General features: G+C 28.6%; 1 non-coding gene across 1 annotated transcript; it reads right to left on the reverse strand.

Annotated features, from left to right (window-relative positions):
- Positions 1–19,507: 19,507 nt before the first annotated feature.
- On the reverse strand, positions 19,508–19,614 carry LOC139894847 (small nucleolar RNA R71). Its single transcript, XR_011775327.1, has one exon. It is a non-coding gene; the product is annotated as a small nucleolar RNA R71 (small nucleolar RNA).
- Positions 19,615–20,445: the final 831 nt, after the last annotated feature.

Raw genomic sequence — 20,445 nt, forward strand, 5'->3', positions numbered from 1 at the left:
CAAATGAACTCACCATACTGTATTTCGTAGTAAAAATACATATAACGTCATTTAACAAGTGCAAGGTTGGCCTCGGATTCACGAACCTATATTAATTATATATATTTATATGTTGGTCAATATTTGTCTAACAATTTTTGGTCAAGTCATAGTGTACCACAATTCTAATGCTCGAGACTAATATGCAAAAGTCAACAAAAGTCAACTTGACCCAAAATGACTTCTAAAATTTATACGTGTTTATTATATAACTTAACTTTAGTCGTTTTATATATTTAAATATATTTATTAGATTTTATAATAATAAAAGTCATTTATTAATAAAAATTTATATTAACGTTTATATATGATAAAATATACTTTTATATATCTTAAGTAGTAAAATTTATAAAGTTCACTTAATATCGTAAAACTATAGTGGTAAGTATTATTAATGTAATTATATTACGTGTGGTGAAAAATATCTTTGTATCCCCTATTTATTTGATAAAATAATATTGATCATAATAATAATAAGTAAAAGTTGTATTATTTTGTAATAATAATAATTATTATTATATAAAAAAATAACAATATTTATATTTACTAAAAATGGTATTATGATAAAATGATAATACTAACATAATAGTATTAATGATATTTTATAATAACAATGATATTTCTATTAAAATAATAACGACGATAGTAATAATAATCATTTTAACAATAATACTAAAATTCAGTTAACTATAACTTCTAATCCGTTCATCGAAACTATTCGATATCTAAATGAAAAGTTCTTAATTTTTCGCTAGCTTTCCAATGACATGCATATCATATACCTTATCTCAGTAGCATATGTATCTAATTCAGGATTCAACAAACCTATCTAAGGACAATATCGAATGTACAAGCATGCATAATTCTATATACTCGAGCACTAGTCAGGGATACACTATTGATATATAAAAGTTAAGTTATGAGTGCTCACGTATCAATATTGAGATTCAATATTGCAGGAAAGTACGTAGACACAACGGAGATGATAAACACTAGATTGACCTCACGAGCATACCCATGAACCATACCCATCACCTCCATAGCTATAACCCATAATTTCCTTAGCTTCGACTCATTCAAAAAAACTATTTTGAAATCACTCAGACATCACTCCGTCGTAATATTTTATGTATACTAATAATATCTTGAAATAATACAGAACAAATATATATATATATATATATATATATATATATATATATATATATATATATATATATATATATATATATATATATATATATATATATGTAAATTGATTGAGAGAGTTTAGAGAAATATATTTTCAAGTTTCTATGAAATAATGAAACCTATTGAATTCTATTTATAATAGATTTTTGAATTATTAAAGTGAATTATTAAAGTATGAATTATTAAAGTGAATTATTAAAGTATGAATTATTAAAGTGAATTATTAATAAATTTAAAGTAAAGTAAAGGTAAAGTTAAAGTATAGTAAAAGTATAAAAACTATGTATGTATAATACGCGTATAAATATATATAATATTAATTTAAATTGTTATATATATTTAATGAAATATAATATAAATATCGTTATATTTATTATACTGGTTAAGTAATGAGTTGTCAAAAGTGATTCTAGATATTTATAAAAGTTATATACGTTTTAACAATAAAGTTCTTTTTAAACTGAAAACGTTTTTGTACGTTTGAAAATAGATTAATAGAATATTATGGAAACCAATTCTCCACTAGCTTTTGTCTAACTTTCGTAAATGACACTTTTTATTTTTATTTATAAATAGCTTTACAAATTATTCCGAATATCATTAAGAGGAATAGATTTTCTCAAATCATAGTGGACCTCTCAACAGAGACTTGTAATCATAATTCAATGTTTCTAATAATTCAATCATTTAATATATTTTTTTTTTAATTTCGTCGATAATCATATTAAAATAAATACGTTCATATAAAGCATTATACGTTTAAATACTTTGTTGACATTTTCAATTTATAACATATACACATATACATACATATTCATATATGTTCATTTAATGGTTCGTGAATCATTGAAATTTGGTCGAGGTTTAAATGAATGTATAAACATAGTTTAAAATCCTTGAGATTTAACTTAACAAACATTGCTTATCGTGTCAGAATAATATAAAGATAAAGTTTAAATTTAGTCAGAAATTTCCGGGTCGTCACAGTACCTACCCGTTAAAGAAATTTCGTCCCCGAAATTTGATAGAGGTCGTTATGGCTAACAATGAGAATGTTATTATGACGTAACGATTATGAAGTTTTATCATGTCTAAGAAGTATGGATAAAATAATTCGATTACTCGAAGCGTATGATGGAAGTTATTGTAAATGAAGGAAATAAGATTATAGTGATTCGTCATATCTTTTGACGTCATCACAATTGATCTCCGAATTTAAAGAAAATCTTTGTAATCTATGTTGCATTTGATGCTTCGATGATTAAGGAGATTATGATTCTCTTCGAATTAATACGATAATCCATCTTGATTTCTCTGTCGGGTATTTCACTATAAATCCACCTCCTTCGTTTCCTTACAACTCACACCTTCTATTCTTTCTCCCTCAACTCATATTTTAAAGTATTTGTCAATATGCTTCATCCAGTACTGATTCTCGATATACTCCTTACTTTCATATCTGTCATTCTTCTTTTTCATCTGCCTCCGGAAGAATCTATTTACTTCTACTATACTCTCGGTTTTATAGTGTTTTTAGTTCTTCCGTGTCTTTATATTGCTATATGCATCGATATATACGGTTTATAATTTTTTGGTGGTTGTTGGGTTTTATATCTTCCCTTATATTTCAAATCCCCTGCTTTTGTCTTCTATAATCATTGACATCCATAGTTAATGCTCCCTTCTATTTGCTGCGATTTATACTCCCATTTCTATTTTGGAGTTTTATCCTTTCATTTCTTCTTCTTGCGATTAAGCAACGTTTGTAATGGTCCAGTATTCACAGATATGAATTTCAGAATGAACATAGTTAATGTTCTAAGAAGGAAATGGTAATGGCACGATCTTGATTTGTTAATTTACCATAATACCCTGAAAAGACCGAATCATCAAGAAAATATATTCTTGATATTTCTAGAGATTAAATAGAATTCAAGAGTCGTGTAACATGGAACATGATGACGGCATGGTCTGTGAATCGTCATGTCCCATTAGAAACTCAGCATGACTTACTGTAATATAATCACGTTGATCAAGTGTCATTATATTATACTAACTCATGCTTCAGTTCCCAACACTACTTCAAAACATTCATAATTTAAACTCGAAAGTTTATAGAATATATAAACTAATAGTTTCTTATATGATGTAACACTGATAGCGCAAAGAGATAAATGACTTCAGATAAGATTAGTTGTGAAAATATCTTCAGAAATATCGCGGATATTTATAATGAAAGATATGATAATATCTTAGAATTTCTAATATTGATGGATGATGATGAAGATTTGTCTGTAAAGGTTTAGAATAAAGAGTAAGGTATTCGTTAATGACTTTAGTAGGCACTGAATCATTTGGATTCTTTGAAGGCAGATTTAGTCTTTGTGATTTGTCCACAGCCTCCTTCATAGTCTGTTCAATCCGTTTTCCAGTTCCAAACCTTCTCTTTTTCTCAGCCTTACCACCTTACTATTCTTTGTCATCAAACTTTTTACTGTTAAGATCGTTTACAGTTTTTGATGCTTCGTCAGCATTTCAAGAACTAGTTTGCAGTTCAAAATATTTTTCAGAACTTCACATTCAAAGTATGTAAGTCCAGGAGATAGACGTTTTACGTACACATATAACTGTTGGCGTAGACATGCTGCGAGATTTCAAAATACTGGTTACTGTTTTTCGATGATTCGTATGACAATTCTTGTTACAAGATGCGAATGAGTAAATGATGTGATTTCAATAAATATAATGATTTTTTTGAAAAGTCAAAGATAAATGAAGTTGTTGGTAAGTTTATTGCTAAGGTGGCGAGATATGAAAGGTCCCCAGTAACGATGACGAAAGGGCAACGTATCTATCGAGGTTATAATAAGACTAGTCCGACTGAAAAGTCGAAGTTGACTTGTTGGAGCTGTGACAAAACTGTCTACTTTGAAAAGGAATTGAAAAGTCATTTTAGCTAATAAATGCCAAAGGGTCTGACACGGATACGCGTCGAACTATGACTTTGGCTTCGAGAGCTTTTTAGGTACATAAATGTGGGTAATATGTGGTTGGATCATCATCTCGATTGTTCATTGTTTGAAGTGTCTTCGAAAACTTCGGAGAGTTTGAACACAGTTTGTAATCGTTAATATACATATGATGTTCTAACACAGTTTTGAAGTCAAAGTATAGCTTTGAAAGATGTAGGAATCTAAGAGTGATGTCTTCTGTTAAATCATGACTTGGATTTTGATTTGTCAAAATCAGAATGCGTAATCAAATTTGGGTGAGAATGGTTGTTTTGATTACTATACAAAAATGTATATTGTTGTGAGATTTTGGGAGTATAGTTGATGATTTCCTTAATCAAATTCGAAAAATGTAACATATTAATTGTCAATTTATATATCTCTCGGGTATTACCTACCCGTTAAAAAAATTTCACAATTAATATTTTGTACAACAGAATTTTATTACAGTCTTTATGAAAATATATATGTGCATATTTTCTTCAGATGTAACATAGATTTAATGACTTGATATTAAATTAAACTCATTTGATTTACGGTTGAAACTAGAACTGAAAAATCCCTAAAGACTTTAGAAATTACATAACTTTTACGGAGTATTTATTCAATAAAATTGAAATTATGAATTAATACTTCGTTATTTGTTGGTGTTTGTAACCCTTGTAACATATTCTCTAAAGCCACTACTCGAGCGCGAAGTGCGTTGACTTCTTCTATTACACCGGGGTGATTGTCGGTTCGGACGAGCGGATAAATAAAATCTAGAATTTGATGTAGTATATAATCGTGACGAGATACTCTGGAAATGAGAGAGAAAATGGTGTTTCGGACCGGTTCACCAGTAAGTGCTTCAGGTTCATCGCCAAGAGGGCAATGTAGTGGATGAAAGGGATCACCTTCTTCTTGTCTCCAATTATTGAGGAGGCTACGAACCTATCCCCAATTCATCCAGAATAGATGATGGCTAATTGGTTGATCCATTCCGGTCACACTGCTTTCGGAGCTTAAGTGGGATTCCATATCGGAATTCGAGGGACTTGAACTAATGACGGATTCCATTTCGTTCGATTGAATAAAGGATTTTTCGATATGAAATGATTTTTCGGCTATCGGGTGGTATTCTAATTACATAGAATATCTATATATATAGCGCAAAAGATTTCGTAGATTATGGAGGAATTTACGGGAAATGTCAGGAAAAGTTTACAGTAACAGATAGGCTAAGATATGGATTAGCAGATAAGCTAAGATATGAATTTTGTCTATACACTATTCATGCAATCAATGCAGTAAGAGGTGTCTAGACTAAGAATGATAAGCAGGCAATTTCCGACAAAAATGATAAGCAAAACTTTTGACATGCAGACACGGTCGAAGTCAAGGCTCACTAATGCATCCTAATGACTATCAGTTAGACACACTAATGCAGACCTGGTTCGCTAAGACCACCGCTCTGATACCAACTGAAAGGACCCGTTCATATACATTATAAACGATTCACAATAGTTGATTACATCGCGAGGTATTTGACCTCTATATGATACATTTTACAAACATTGTATTCGTTTTTAAAAGACAAACTTTCTTTACAACGAAAGTTGACGGTATGCACACCATTTCATAATACATCCAACTATAATTGACATAATAATAATCTTGATGAACTCAATGACTCGAATGCAACGTCTTTCAAAATATGCCATGAATGACTCCAAGTAATATCCTTAAAATGAGCTAATGCACAGCGGAAGATTTTTTTAATACCTGAGAATAAACATGCTTTAAAGTGTTAACCAAAAGGTTGGTGAGTTCATAGGTTTATCATAACAATCATTTCAATATATTAATAGACCACAAGACTTTCGTTTATAAATATATGTACACTCGCAAGTGTATAAAAGTATTCTATAAGTTGTTGGCACCCGGTAACAAGCCTTAACATTCATATTTGACCCTCTGAAGTACACCAGATCAGGTGTGTTTAAAATAACCTCGAAGTACTAAAGCATCCCATATTCAGGATGGGGTTTGTCAGGCCCAATAGATCTATCTTTAGAATTCGCGCCTACCGTACATAGACAAGTAGTTTAATGTTACCAAGCTAAGGGTATATTTCTGGTTTAAACCCACATAGAATTAGTTTTAGTACTTGTGCCTATTTCGTAAAACATTTATAAAATAGCGCATGTATTCTCAGCCCAAAAATATATTGAGTAAAAAGGGAGCAAATGAACTCACCATACTGTATTTCGTAGTAAAAATACATATAACGTCATTTAACAAGTGCAAGGTTGGCCTCGGATTCACGAACCTATATTAATTATATATATTTATATGTTGATCAATATTTGTCTAACAATTTTTGGTCAAGTCATAGTGTATCACAATCCTAATGCTCGAGACTAATATGCAAAAGTCAACAAAAGTCAACTTGACCCAAAATGACTTCTAAAATTTATACGTGTTTATTATATAACTTAACTTTAGTCGTTTTATATATTTAAATATATTTATTAGATTTTATAATAATAAAAGTCATTTATTAATAAAAATTTATATTAACGTTTATATATGATAAAATATACTTTTATATATCTTAAGTAGTAAAATTTATAAAGTTCAATTAATATCGTAAAACTATAGTGGTAAGTATTATTAATGTAATTATATTACGCGTGGTGAAAAATATCTTTGTATCCCCTATTTATTTGATAAAATAATATTGATCATAATAATAATAAGTAAAAGTTGTATTATTTTGTAATAATAATAATTATTATTATATAAAAAAATAACAATATTTATATTTACTAAAAATGGTAAATATAACCCATAATTTCCTTAGCTTCGACTCATTCAAAAAAAATATTTTGAAATCACTCGGACATCACTCCGTCGTAATATTTTATGTATACTAATAATATCTTGAAATAATACAGAGCAAATATATATATATATATATATATATATATATATATATATATATATATATATATATATATATATATATATATATATATATATATATATATATATATATATATATATATATATATATATATATATATATATATATGTAAATCGATTGAGAGAGTTTAGAGAAATATTTTTTCAAGTTTCTATGAAATAATGAAACCTATTGAATTCTATTTATAATAGATTTTTGAATTATTAAAGTATGAATTATTAAAGTGAATTATTAAAGTATGAATTATTAAAGTGAATTATTAAAGTATGAATTATTAAATTGAATTATTAAAGTATAAATTATTAAAGTGAATTATTAAAGTTAAAGTAAAGTAAAAGTAAAGTAAAGGTAAAGTTAAAGTATAGTAAAAGTATAAAAAGTATGTATGTATAATATGCGTATAAATATATATAATATTAATTTAAATCATTATATATATTTAATGAAATAAAATATAAATATCGTTATATTTATTATACTGGTTAAGTAATGAGTTGTCAAAAGTGATTCTAGATATTTATAAAAGTTATATACGTTTTAACAATAAAGTTCTTTTTAAACTGAAAACGTTTTTGTACGTTTGAAAATAGATTAATAGAATATTATGGAAACCAATTCTCCACTAGCTTTTGTCTAACTTTCGTAAATTACACTTTTTATTTTTATTTATAAATAGCTTTACAAATTATTCCGAATATCATTAAGAGGAATAGATTTTCTCAAATCATAGTGGACCTCTCAACAGAGACTTGTAATCATAATTCAATGTTTCTGATAATTCAATCATTTAATATTTTTTTTTTAATTTCGTCGATAATCATATTGAAACAAATACGTTCATATAAAGCATTATATGTTTAAATACTTTGTTGACATTTTCAATTTATAACATATACACATATACATACATATTCATATATGTTCATTTAATGGTTCGTGAATCATTGAAATTTGGTCGAGGTTTAAATGAATGTATAAACATAGTTTAAAATCCTTGAGATTTAACTTAACAAACATTAATTATCGTGTCAGAATAATATAAAGATAAAGTTTAAATTTAGTCGGAAATTTCCGGGTCGTCACAATTATAGATGATGATGTTTTAATGAGAACATAAAGTGATGAGCTGTAAAGACGTGTTTGTTGTTTCTATTATCAGACGAACCCCACCTCTTTATTATTCCTGTCGACCTATTTGATCTGCAAGGTTAAGCAAGTGATTGGGCTTTTTTAATGGTTAAACGGGCTGCACTATAATTAACTATTGGGCTTGTAAAATTATCGAATGGGCCGAAGTAAATCTGGGCCAAATTCTAAAGGAGGTGACAAGTGACTGCTGCGGCACTTTAATTCTATTTATGTTTTCCTTTGTTGTTAAATAACGAGGGTTATCATGATCATGGGATGAGGAAGATGTGCTGATGATAGTAGTTTAAAATGATTATGATAATACATGAAAATGGATGGTGACATGATTATGGTAACCGGAGATAAATAGTAGTGATAATGATGATCACGATGATGATAATGAAATGATTAAGTTATAATCATGATAGGTATTAAGATGATGAGAAGTTGTTATTGATCATATGATTTATGGATGATGATCAATATGATCTCGATGAGGATGACAGTTAGGTTAAGTCAATGAAAAAGAAATAGAAACATATATAATTGGGTTACGATTTAATTCAGAAGAATATGAATGGACGAAGGGTTTTGGTTGTTATCGGGTTAGCGGGACCTCGCGGGTTCAAACCCGGACTTGGGCATTTTTTTTATTAAGGACTACTTCTTTAAGTTAGTTTACTTATTACTCATTATTATTATTATTATTATTATTATTATTATTATTATTATTATTATTATTATTATTATTATTATTATTATTATTATTATTATTATTATTATTATTATTATTATTATTGTTATTATTATTATTATTATTATTATTATTATTATTATTATTATTATTATTGTTATTATTATTATGATTAATTTTGTTAAAATGTTAAGGTTAGGTTTAAAAATAAAATTTAGGGTTAAGTTTATGATTTAAAATAAGTTAATGATATGATTATGATTATTAAGAAAAAGTATGATTAAGTTTATGACAAATACCTATTATTATTTTTGAAAATTATTAATATTATTATTATTAAAACTATTATTATTATTATTAAGTACCATTATTATTATTAGAATTATCATTATTTTTATCATTATTATTTTACTATCCCTATTATTATTATTTTTAACATTAATATTATTATTTTTACATTATTATTATTATTATCATTTTTATTATTACTAGTATCATTATTATTTTTATAAAAACCATATTACTATTATTATCAATATTACTACTAATATTATTATCATTACTACAATAAAAATTAGTTATATATACATATACTTAACTAAACTATATTAACATTTTTATTTTTTTAAAGAATATAAAATAAATATATTTAATTAAGTTACTAATGAAACACATAATTTATTAAAATTACAAGTATAACACTAATAATATATAAATTCGTTCGATTAGAATTATATGTGTAAATATATATATAAATGATATAGGTTCGTGAATCCGAGACCAACCTTGCATTGTTCAGTTTCGTAGTATGCTTATTTTGCCACAAAATATCGTATTGTGAGTTTCATTACTCCCTTTTTAAATGCTTTTGCAATATATATTTTTGGGACTGAGAATACATGAAAGGACCCGTTCTAATCCATCTGGACCAATACATTAAAATTGGTTACATCGCGAGGTACTTGACCTCTATATGATACATTTTACAAACATTGCATTCGTTTTTAAAAGAGAAACTTTCATTACATCGAAAGTTGACAGCACGCATACCATTTCATAATATATCCAACTATAATTGACTTAATAATAATCTTGATGAACTCGAGACTCGAATCTTTTGAAATATGTCATGAATGACTCCAAGTAATATCTCTAATATGAGCAAATGCACAGCGGAAGATTTCTTTCATACTTGAGAATAAACATGCTTTAAAGTGTCAACCAAAAGGTTGGTGAGTTCATTAGTTTATCATAATCATTCATTTTCATCATTTTAATAGACCACAGGATTTCATATATTGTCACGCGTAACCCGCGAATTAAAATTCATTCATATGGTGAACACCTGGTAACCGACCTTAACAGGATGCATATAGAATATCCCCATCATTCTGGGACTCACATCGGACATGATAAATCGAAGTACTAAAGCAGTTCAAATTCTCTGGCTGGGGCTTGTTAGTGCCCATAGATCTATCTTTAGGATTCGCGTCAATTGGTGGCAATTATAATAAACACCAATTCTTAGGCTACCAAGCTAAAAAGGGGCATATTCGGTTTGATAATCCAACCATAGAATGTAGTTTCAATCACTTGTGTCTATTTCGTAAAGCATTTATAAAAGCAGCGCATGTATTCTCTGTCCCAAAAATATATATTGCAAAAGCATTTAAAAAGAGAGCAAATGAAACTCACGATACTGTATTTCGTAGTAAAAATACATATGACGTCATTGAACAAGTGTAGGGTTGACCTCGGATTCACGAACCTATAACATTCGTATATATATTAAAACATATACTTGTAATCGAACAAATATATATATTATTATTAGAGATATAATTTTTATATTATTAATTTATATATTTCATATTATTAGTTAAAATATGTATCAAATATTTTATATGTATATATTTCATTTATTTGTTAAAATAGTAATTATATTAATACTAAAATAATATTATGAGTGATTAAAATAATGATAATGATAATACTAGTGTTAATAATAATGATAATAATATTAATGATTTTATTAATAATAATATTAATGATAGTTTTAATGATAATCTTATAATAATGATAATAACATTAGTTTTTAATAAAATGAAAAATTTAGTATTTATTATTATGAAAATAATCATTTTGATAATAACACTTAATATTTAATAATCATCTTATTACTAATGATAAACTTAAAAATAATAATAATAATAATAATAATAATAATAATAATAATAATAATAATAATAATAATAATAATAACAATATTCCTAATTATAACTATAATCATACTAATAATAATGGTAATATCAATAATACTTGATAATGTTAATAAATGATAACTTTTATAAATGCAAGTATAATAATAAAAATAATAATAATAATAATAATAATAATAATAATAATAATAATAATAATAATAATAATAATAATAATAATAATAATAATAATAGTAATAATAATAATAATAATAGTAATACTAGTTGTATTAACAATAATAATAATTCTTTTTCTAATATTACAAATAACAATAATTAATGATATAAATAATTAATAATAATAATAATAATAATAATAATAATAATAATAATAATAATAATAATAATAATAATAATAATAATAATAATAATAATAATAATAATAATAATAATAATAATAATAATAATAATAATAATAAAAATAAAAATGAAAGAAAAGGTATACCCTTTTAGAAAGCATTTCTATAAAGAATAGCCCTGGACCGGGCTCGAACCCGAGACATCTCACTAAATAAAAACACCCAAACCATCTGCTCTGCCCGTCTACTTTCGGTTATAAATAGGATTTTAACTCTATTTAACTCATATTTCTGTCTTCATCTTCTTGAAATAAATCGATAGAAAATCATCATAAACACAATTTCATTATCATCTTATGTTCATCTTATCATCATCCTTATATAATCGTAACCCTTTATCATAACTATCATCATCTATAATCATAATCATCTTATGATCGTGATCATATCATCGCCATCTTTATTTTTTTTTTAAACTTTATCACTTCATCATCGTTATCAACTAATATCCTCATCAACGTTTAACACTTCCATCATCACATCATAATATCATCATCATCATTCTCCATTTGAAGATTGTTTAAGTGTTCGTGGGTATTTGGCTGGGGGTTGTTCGATGTTTACAGAAAACTAAACGAACCTAAGGCCCAAGCACAGCCCATATAATCGATAGCCTAGTTATACTTTCGGAAGCCCAACAGCAACCCTTAAATCTCACGGCCTAATAAACAAATCCAATATAGTTGTTGGTTTGGTAATCATAATCTCAAACAGTAGAAATAAAAGAAAAATTACGCATGTACTCCTCATAAAATAAAATAAAAACGTAATAGGATGTAACACATCGACAACAACAAGTGGTTGTGTTCTTGGTGACTTCGGCCTACCATTGAAAAATAATGTAATCACCTCAAATGGCTAATATTTTAATCGAACAAAGAATGAGAAGAAGCATCCTTATCATCGCCCAGCATGATCATTATTCCATATTACCGAACAATAATTTGAAAATTCTCCCACAACTTGGAGTATTATATTTGCATACTAGATAAAGATCCATTTACTTTGTATGTTTCCCCCACAAGTTTTCTTTCATCATCATGTTTGTATTCATCGATCCCTTCATTATTATTAAATAGAAAAAGGCAGTAGGAAGTGAGACTAGAAAAGAAAAAAAAAGCAATAGTTCGTGTGATGGCTTTAAAACAGAAAAACAAGTAGTGGTTTTGTTCATGTGCTCGGCTATGGGGGGTGATCAATTAAAGAAAGTGGTGGTGGTTTAGATGAGTTTTTAATGGTGATGTGTTGGTTCAATCAAGAATCTACAAGGCATCAAGTTATGATAGTTTGTAGGTGGTGGTCGAACAACACAAACAAGAACAAAGTGAAGTGAGTTCATTGATAGTTTTGGTTCCATGGTGCTTAAAAGTGTGGTGGTGGTCCTACGAGCAAGCAGCAGCAAAAACAATAGCATGGTTATTTGGGGTTTTTGGTGATAGTATTAGAACCTCAAACAGTAGCCAATCAAGTGGCGGTTTATGATGGTGTTGTGGCTGTTCAACATAGGTAGTAGTAGTTTCATGATGGGTGTCGATGTTGTTGTTTTTGTTTATATTGTTTGTGTCCCGTAAGAAGTTTTTAGTAGTACCAGAATTAGAATCATAGTAACATAAAGATAGATAGTTTAACCAGAAAAACAGGTTGAAAACCAGTTGGACGAAACAATATAACATACACTGGGTTCTTTAGTTATAATCTACTGGTTTTCTAGATGCAAAGGGTTGTTTGATGATGATGGTGTACTAGACAGAAAAAGGAAAAGGGGAGAGAGAAGACTAAGTAGTGATGAGTTGGGGTTGTGTATGGTGGCTGAGGTGGCGGATGAGGGTGGTTCCAGGAGGTTCATGAGGGTGGCTCATGTTGATGATCAAGGGTGGTTTATAGCGAGAGTGGTGGTGTGCCGGGTTGACGGCCGATAGAAGTAATGAAGAAGAATGGTGATCATGGGTATATATTTGTGTGTGACTAATAAGCATATTTATAAAAATTAGATAGGATAGATAAAGGTTATATCCATATTTGTATCATATGGATCAATCACAACCAGTTATATATTTGTTCTCTTTAAAAAGTAATATTATTTACTAATAAGGAATCATAAACGTGCCACAATCAATCAATTAGATACAGTAATTGTCAATTAGAAATAGTGAGCAGCCAAAGGATTTAATTATTCTACCGACAGTTTTCACGGGCTAATATATCGTACTCTGTTGTTTACTCATTGGCGAATAAAAGTCTTCAGAAAAATCTCATATCTTTAAGTTAACTATATTTATTTATTTTGGTCATTATGGTATAAAATTCATTCATTCATTTTAAATAAAAATTACATTAATTATTCACTCCCAACCCTAAGTAAAATATAGTTATTGTTAAAATATACCAAATAACTTCTAAATATATTATTAATAAGCCTATAATTTATAAAACTCATTTTCGTATCACCGTTTATTTTAAAATTACATAAGTTTGAATTTAACATTTATTTATTTATTTATTTTTTATATACTTTATTTATATACAGATATATTTTAAATACTAATTATTATAATATCCTATTTTTATTTTATTAATTTTTAATAACAACAACATATAATACTTCAAATTATATTTCTAATTATTATTTATATATACACACACACATATCTATTTACAATTAATTGTTCGTGAATCATCGAGAGCAGTCGAAGGTCAATTAAATATATTAAACAGTTCAAACTTTTTGAGACTCAGCCTAACAGACTTTGCTTATCGTGTCGAAATCATATAAAGATTAAGTTTAAATTTGATCGAAAATTTCCGGGTTGTCACAATACATGCGCTACTTTTATAAATGTTTGACGAAATAGATACAAGTACTTAAAAACATTCTATGATTGAGTTACGAGTACACCGGATATCACCCCTTTTTAGTCTGGTAATCTAAGAATTAGTGAACGTCACTAATTAACGCGAATCCTAAAGATAGATCTATGGACCTTTACAAACCCAGTCAGAGAATTTGAACTGCTTTAGTACTTCGATTTTAGTATACAACCGCCAACTTTAAAAGGAATGACCTGTTTGTGAGGTGTACACAACCGTCATTTTTAAAAGAGTGGCATGTTTGTATGCTGTGAGCATATTTGCGAATGCGGTATGCGGGGGATATTCTAGATGCATTTTGTTAATGTCGATTACCAGGTGTTTAATTCGTATGAATGGATTTTCAGCAGTGAGCAGACCTGCACCTTATTTATGAATTTGAAATCTTGTGGTCTATAAAAATGATGGAAATGAATATTGATTATGATAAACTAATGAACTCACCAACCTTTTGGTTGACATTTTAAGCATGTTATTCTCAGGTAGGAAAGAAAACTTCCGCTGTGCATTTGCTCATTTTAGAGATATTACTTGGAGTCATTCATGACATATTTCAAAAGATGTTGGATTCGAGTCTTTGAGTTCAACAAGATTATTATTAAGTCATTTATAGTTTGGATATATTATGAAATGGTATGCATGCCTGTCAACTTTCGATGTAATAAAAGTTTGTCTTTAAAAAACGAATGCAATGTTTGTAAAATGTATCATATAGAGGTCAAATACCTCGTAATGAAATCAATTATTATGTGACGTTTATAATCGATATGAACGGGGCATTTGTTCAAGCGTATTTTACGTGAAAGTTATCGAAGAGATTGATGACGTGATTACGTTAGACTTGGAAGATCCAGTGAATAGCGAATGAGGTGATCCTGACAAAGTTAGTAACCCAGAAGATGAAGACTCTAACTACAGCTGCAGTTCCGGTGAGGATGATGATGACGATCGGAAGCCTACTGATGGCAACGGTGCCGGAAAAATAGTTAAGGATACCAATGTAGAAGATGAAGGTAACTGATAATGCTAAAAACGAACATATATTTCATAGCATTATCCTTCAAGAAAGACAAGATTATAGTTGCAATTGTTCTATTTACAAGTGATAATCGTTTAAATAATAAAAGCTGAAGACAAAAGACAGAATAGACGATTTGAAGACGCAAATGAACAAAAAGCTCAAATGTAAAAGATACAATTCAAGTGGTTCAATTTATTGATGAGAAACATCTAAAATTTATAAGAGTACAAGCCGCGAAACGTAAAGTACAAGATATCTAAGCGTACGAAAGGACGTTCGAAAATCCGGAACTGAGACATGAACCAACTATCAACGCGCGAGTCAACGGACCTAAAATTACAAGTCAACTATGCACAAGAATATAATATAATATATATAATTATATAAAATTATATATATTATATTATATATATTAAATAATCAGCAGCCCATGTTTTAAACTCACAAGTGACCAGGAGAAGGCGGCCATGCGATCGCATGGCCTGGAAGCTTTCAAACGATGCGATCGCATGGCTTACTGTAGCTGGCCATGTTCTATAAATTGGAACGTTTTCAGCTGAGTTTTTTTACACACATATATCAACTGATCTTCACTCTCTATCAATATATTTATATTTATATTTTATAATTATAATTTTAATATTAAGTTAATAATAATAAGGTTATTATAGCGAATGTTTTAAGGTTTGTAAGTCGAAACTCTGTCAGTGTAACATTACGCGATTAATACTCATTGTAAGTTATGTTCAACCTTTTTAAATTAATGTCTCGTAGCTAAGTTATTATTATGTTTATTTAAGCCGAAGTAATCGTGATGTTGGACTAAATATTAAGACTGGGTTATTGGGCTTTGGACCATAATTGGGGTTTGGACAAAAAACCGACACTTGTGGAAATTGAACTATGGGCTATTAATGGGCTTTATATTTGTTTAACTGAATGATAGTTCGTTAATTTAATATAGAGATTTACAATTTAACGTATTTATAAATAACCACATACACTCGATAGGATACGATGGGCGGGATATTTATAAATACTAATAATCGTTCATTTGACCGGACATAGGGATGGATTAATAGTCAATGGACTCATTAAAATAGGGGTGGATTACATTCAAGGGTAATTGGTGTAATTGTTAATAAAGTATCAAAACCTTGGATTACACGCAGTCGATAACCTGGTGTAATCATTAACAATGTATTAAAACCTTATTACGGTTTAAATCCCCAATTAGTTGGAATATTTGACTTCGGGTATAAGGGTAATTTGACGAGGACACTCGCACTTTATATTTATGACCGATGGACTATTATGGACAAAAACCAGATAGACGTATCAAATAAACCAGGACAAAGGATAATTAACCCATAGGAATAAATTAAAATCAAAACGTCAAACATTATGATTACGGAAGTTTAAATAAGCATAATTCATTTATTTTATATCTCATCGCACTTTTATTTACTGTCATTTTATTTATCGTACTTTTAATTATCGAACTTTTAAATTATCGCACTTTTAATTATCGTCATTTTTATTTATCTTCATTTACTTTACGCTTTAAAATAAGTTATATTTATATTTAATATTTCGCATTAGGTTTTAACTATGATATAAGTTTCAAAATCGACAAACCGGTCATTAAACGGTAAAACCCCCCTTTTATAATAATAATAATAATACAACTTATATATATATATATATATATATATATATATATATATATATATATATATATATATATATATATATATATAGTACGTAATCACTAGCTCCCTGTGGAACGAATCGGACTTACTAAAAACTACACTACTCTATGATTAGGTACGCTGCCTATAAGTGTTGTAGCAAGGTTTAGGTATATCCATTCTATAAATAAATAAATAACTTGTGTAAATTGTATCGTTACAAATAGTATTTTGTAGTAAACTATAATAGTATTTTGTACTACACCTCGCACACATCAAGTATTTTTGGCGCCGCTGCCGGGAAAAGCTTGAAACGCTATATTTTTATCTCTAAAAATATTTTATATTTATTATAAGTGTTAAAAAATATAATATATATATATATATATATATATATATATATATATATATATATATATATATATTTAAGTGTATAAATTAAAAAGTTTATATTTTTTTATTTCTTTTGTTAAAAATTATTAAAAAAAACTAATAAGTAATGTTTTTTAAAATATAAGTTTTATTTAAATTATATAATATTTTTCTATAAATTTAAATCAGAAAAAAAAATTAAAACTAAAATTGGGCCGAAGCCTGTCGAAGCCCAACTTCTAGCCTGGTATCCGTTTCCATGCGATCGCATGGAACAGACAACCAAAACTCATGCGATCGCATGAGTTAGGCTGACAGCAAACCTAGTACGCCATAATTACGGGATTTAGGGTTTATAATTATAATAATTAATTAAGATTAGGGTTTAATTTAATAATAATTAGTTTTAGTTTTAATTAATTTTGTATTTTAAGTTTTAATTAGTTTTATTAATTTATAAATTAGTACCTTTTTAATAAATAATATAAAAATAATATTTTTATAAAAATTGTATTTTTATAACTTTAAGTTTTATTTTTATATTTTGAAACTTTTTATTCGTTTATTTCGTAATTTGTATATTTATCGTACGTAATTAGTTTTAAACTTAGTATTTTGTCGTATTTATTTTATATTTCTAGATTTTTAGGTTTTGCCGTAAAATCCCTTAAGTGCTTTTTCTTTAGATTAAGATTTAGGCGCTTTAGAATTTTGAGACGCAGTTTATAAATTTTAGTACCTTTTTAAGTAATTGCCGTTTTGGATATAGAATCCTTTTAAGTTTTAATACCTTTAGGCGAATTTTTTTAATTTTTAGTTTTTAAGACTTTTAAGTCTCGACGCTTTACTTTCTTATTATTATTTTCAACTTTTTGTTTTTCGACGTTTGTTTTCCGACTCTTATTTTTCAACGCGCATTCTCTTTCTCATTTCTACGCTCTAGTTTTTAGGACATAGAATTTTCTTTCTTTTCTTTAAATTTCAACGAAAAATTATTTTAAGCGATTAAATTGATAAACATCCAAAATTTTCTGGTTCGTAGTAATTGTTGGATTTGTTAGTGGCGAGTTGTGGGCTTCCGATTTAAAGGGTCCTGGCTACCTGCTGCATCTTTTGGCTATTCAAAACGTGGGCAAAATCAGAAAAGTCTATTAATTTGATAACTTATATAATTTTTATCTTTATAACTAATAGGATATTCAATGAATGCACCGAGCAAAACGTTCACCACCTTTCATACGTTCACCACCTGTAACTCGATCAAGACATTTAGCCAATATTGTCACCACTGATTTTTCTTTAGAATCATCATCTGGTCGAACAAGTACTCCAATTCAAATTTCCGATAATCCATTTTTTGAACCCGACTTCACAATTGAGAACCCGGAGGATATTCAAGGACAATTCAGGGATCTTGAACCACTAATCATTCCTCCTGATCCACAAATTATTTATCTGGAGTTTATCGAGGAAGAAACCGTTAAATCAGAAACTTCTAGTGATTTAGATTCAACAAATTCAGATATGAAAGAAACGGAGCCTCAAAGTATGGAAGACCGATTGAGAGCCACACGCACGGGCCAAGGTCACGCCATTAATCAACCAGATGTTAATGCGCCAAATTTTGAAATCAAAGGACAAATCCTACATATGATCACTAATCAATGCCAATTTGGTGGTACAGCAAAAGAAGATCCAACGAACATCTTCGAACTTTTAGTAGGATTTGTAATCTATTTAAGATCCGAGAAGTTGAGGATGAAACTATTTATCTCATGTTGTTCCCCTGGACTTTAAAGGGGGAAGCCAAAGATTGGTTAGAATCGTTACCTGAAGGAGCGATTGATTCATGGAATGTTTTAGTCGAGAAATTTCTTAAAAGATTCTTTCCGGCATCTAAAGCCGTGAGACTTCAAGGAGAAATCGCCACATTCGCACAAAAGCCAAATGAAACGCTATATGAGGCATGGACAAGATTCGGAAAAATGTTGAGAGGATGTCCTCAACATGGTCTAAATACTTATCAAATAGTTCAAATATTTTAAAATGGTGTCGACGTCGCTACACGAAAAGACATCGACACAGCAGCTAGCGGTTCCATTATGAAGAAAACCGCAACCGAAGCTCACAAAATTATTGATAACACAGCATCCCACTCACATGAGTGACATCAAGAAAAATATATTTTTCATTCATCTAAAGCGGCTAGAGCCGATTCTAGTCATGACTTTGATTCCATTTCCGCAAAGCTAGATGCTTTCAAGAGACGAATGGAAAAGATGATTAAAGATATTCACGCAATACGCATTAGTTGTGAGCAGTGTGGAGGACCACATTTGACAAAAGATTGTCTCAGTGTTGAACAAACAATGGAGCAAAGAGAGAATGTTTCATACATGAACCAAAGGCCGGGGAATAATTATCAAAATAATTATCAACCGCCAAGGCCAAACTACAATCGAAATCAAAACATTCTGTACAATCAAAATGCTCAGCAAAACAACCAACAAGGTCCTAGCAATCAACAAGTACCCAATAATACTTACAATCAGCAAAGACCTGGTTATTTTAATAAACAACCACAAACCGATGAGAAAAAGACAAACTTGGACGAAATGATGGCAAAGCTAATAGAATCTCAAAACCAGTTATTTACATCTCAGAAACAAACTAATGAACAAAATGCTCAGGCATTTAGAAATCAACAAGCTTCAATCCAAAATCTGGAACAAGAAGTAAGTAACATAGCGAGGTTAATTGGAGAAAGAAAATTGGGGAGTCTACCTAGCGATACAAATGCTAACCCCCGAAATGAAACAGCTAAAGCCATTACCACAAGAAGTGG

Source organism: Rutidosis leptorrhynchoides, chromosome 2 (genome assembly GCF_046630445.1).
Source record: "Rutidosis leptorrhynchoides isolate AG116_Rl617_1_P2 chromosome 2, CSIRO_AGI_Rlap_v1, whole genome shotgun sequence".
Classification (NCBI taxonomy): Eukaryota; Viridiplantae; Streptophyta; class Magnoliopsida; order Asterales; family Asteraceae; genus Rutidosis; species Rutidosis leptorrhynchoides.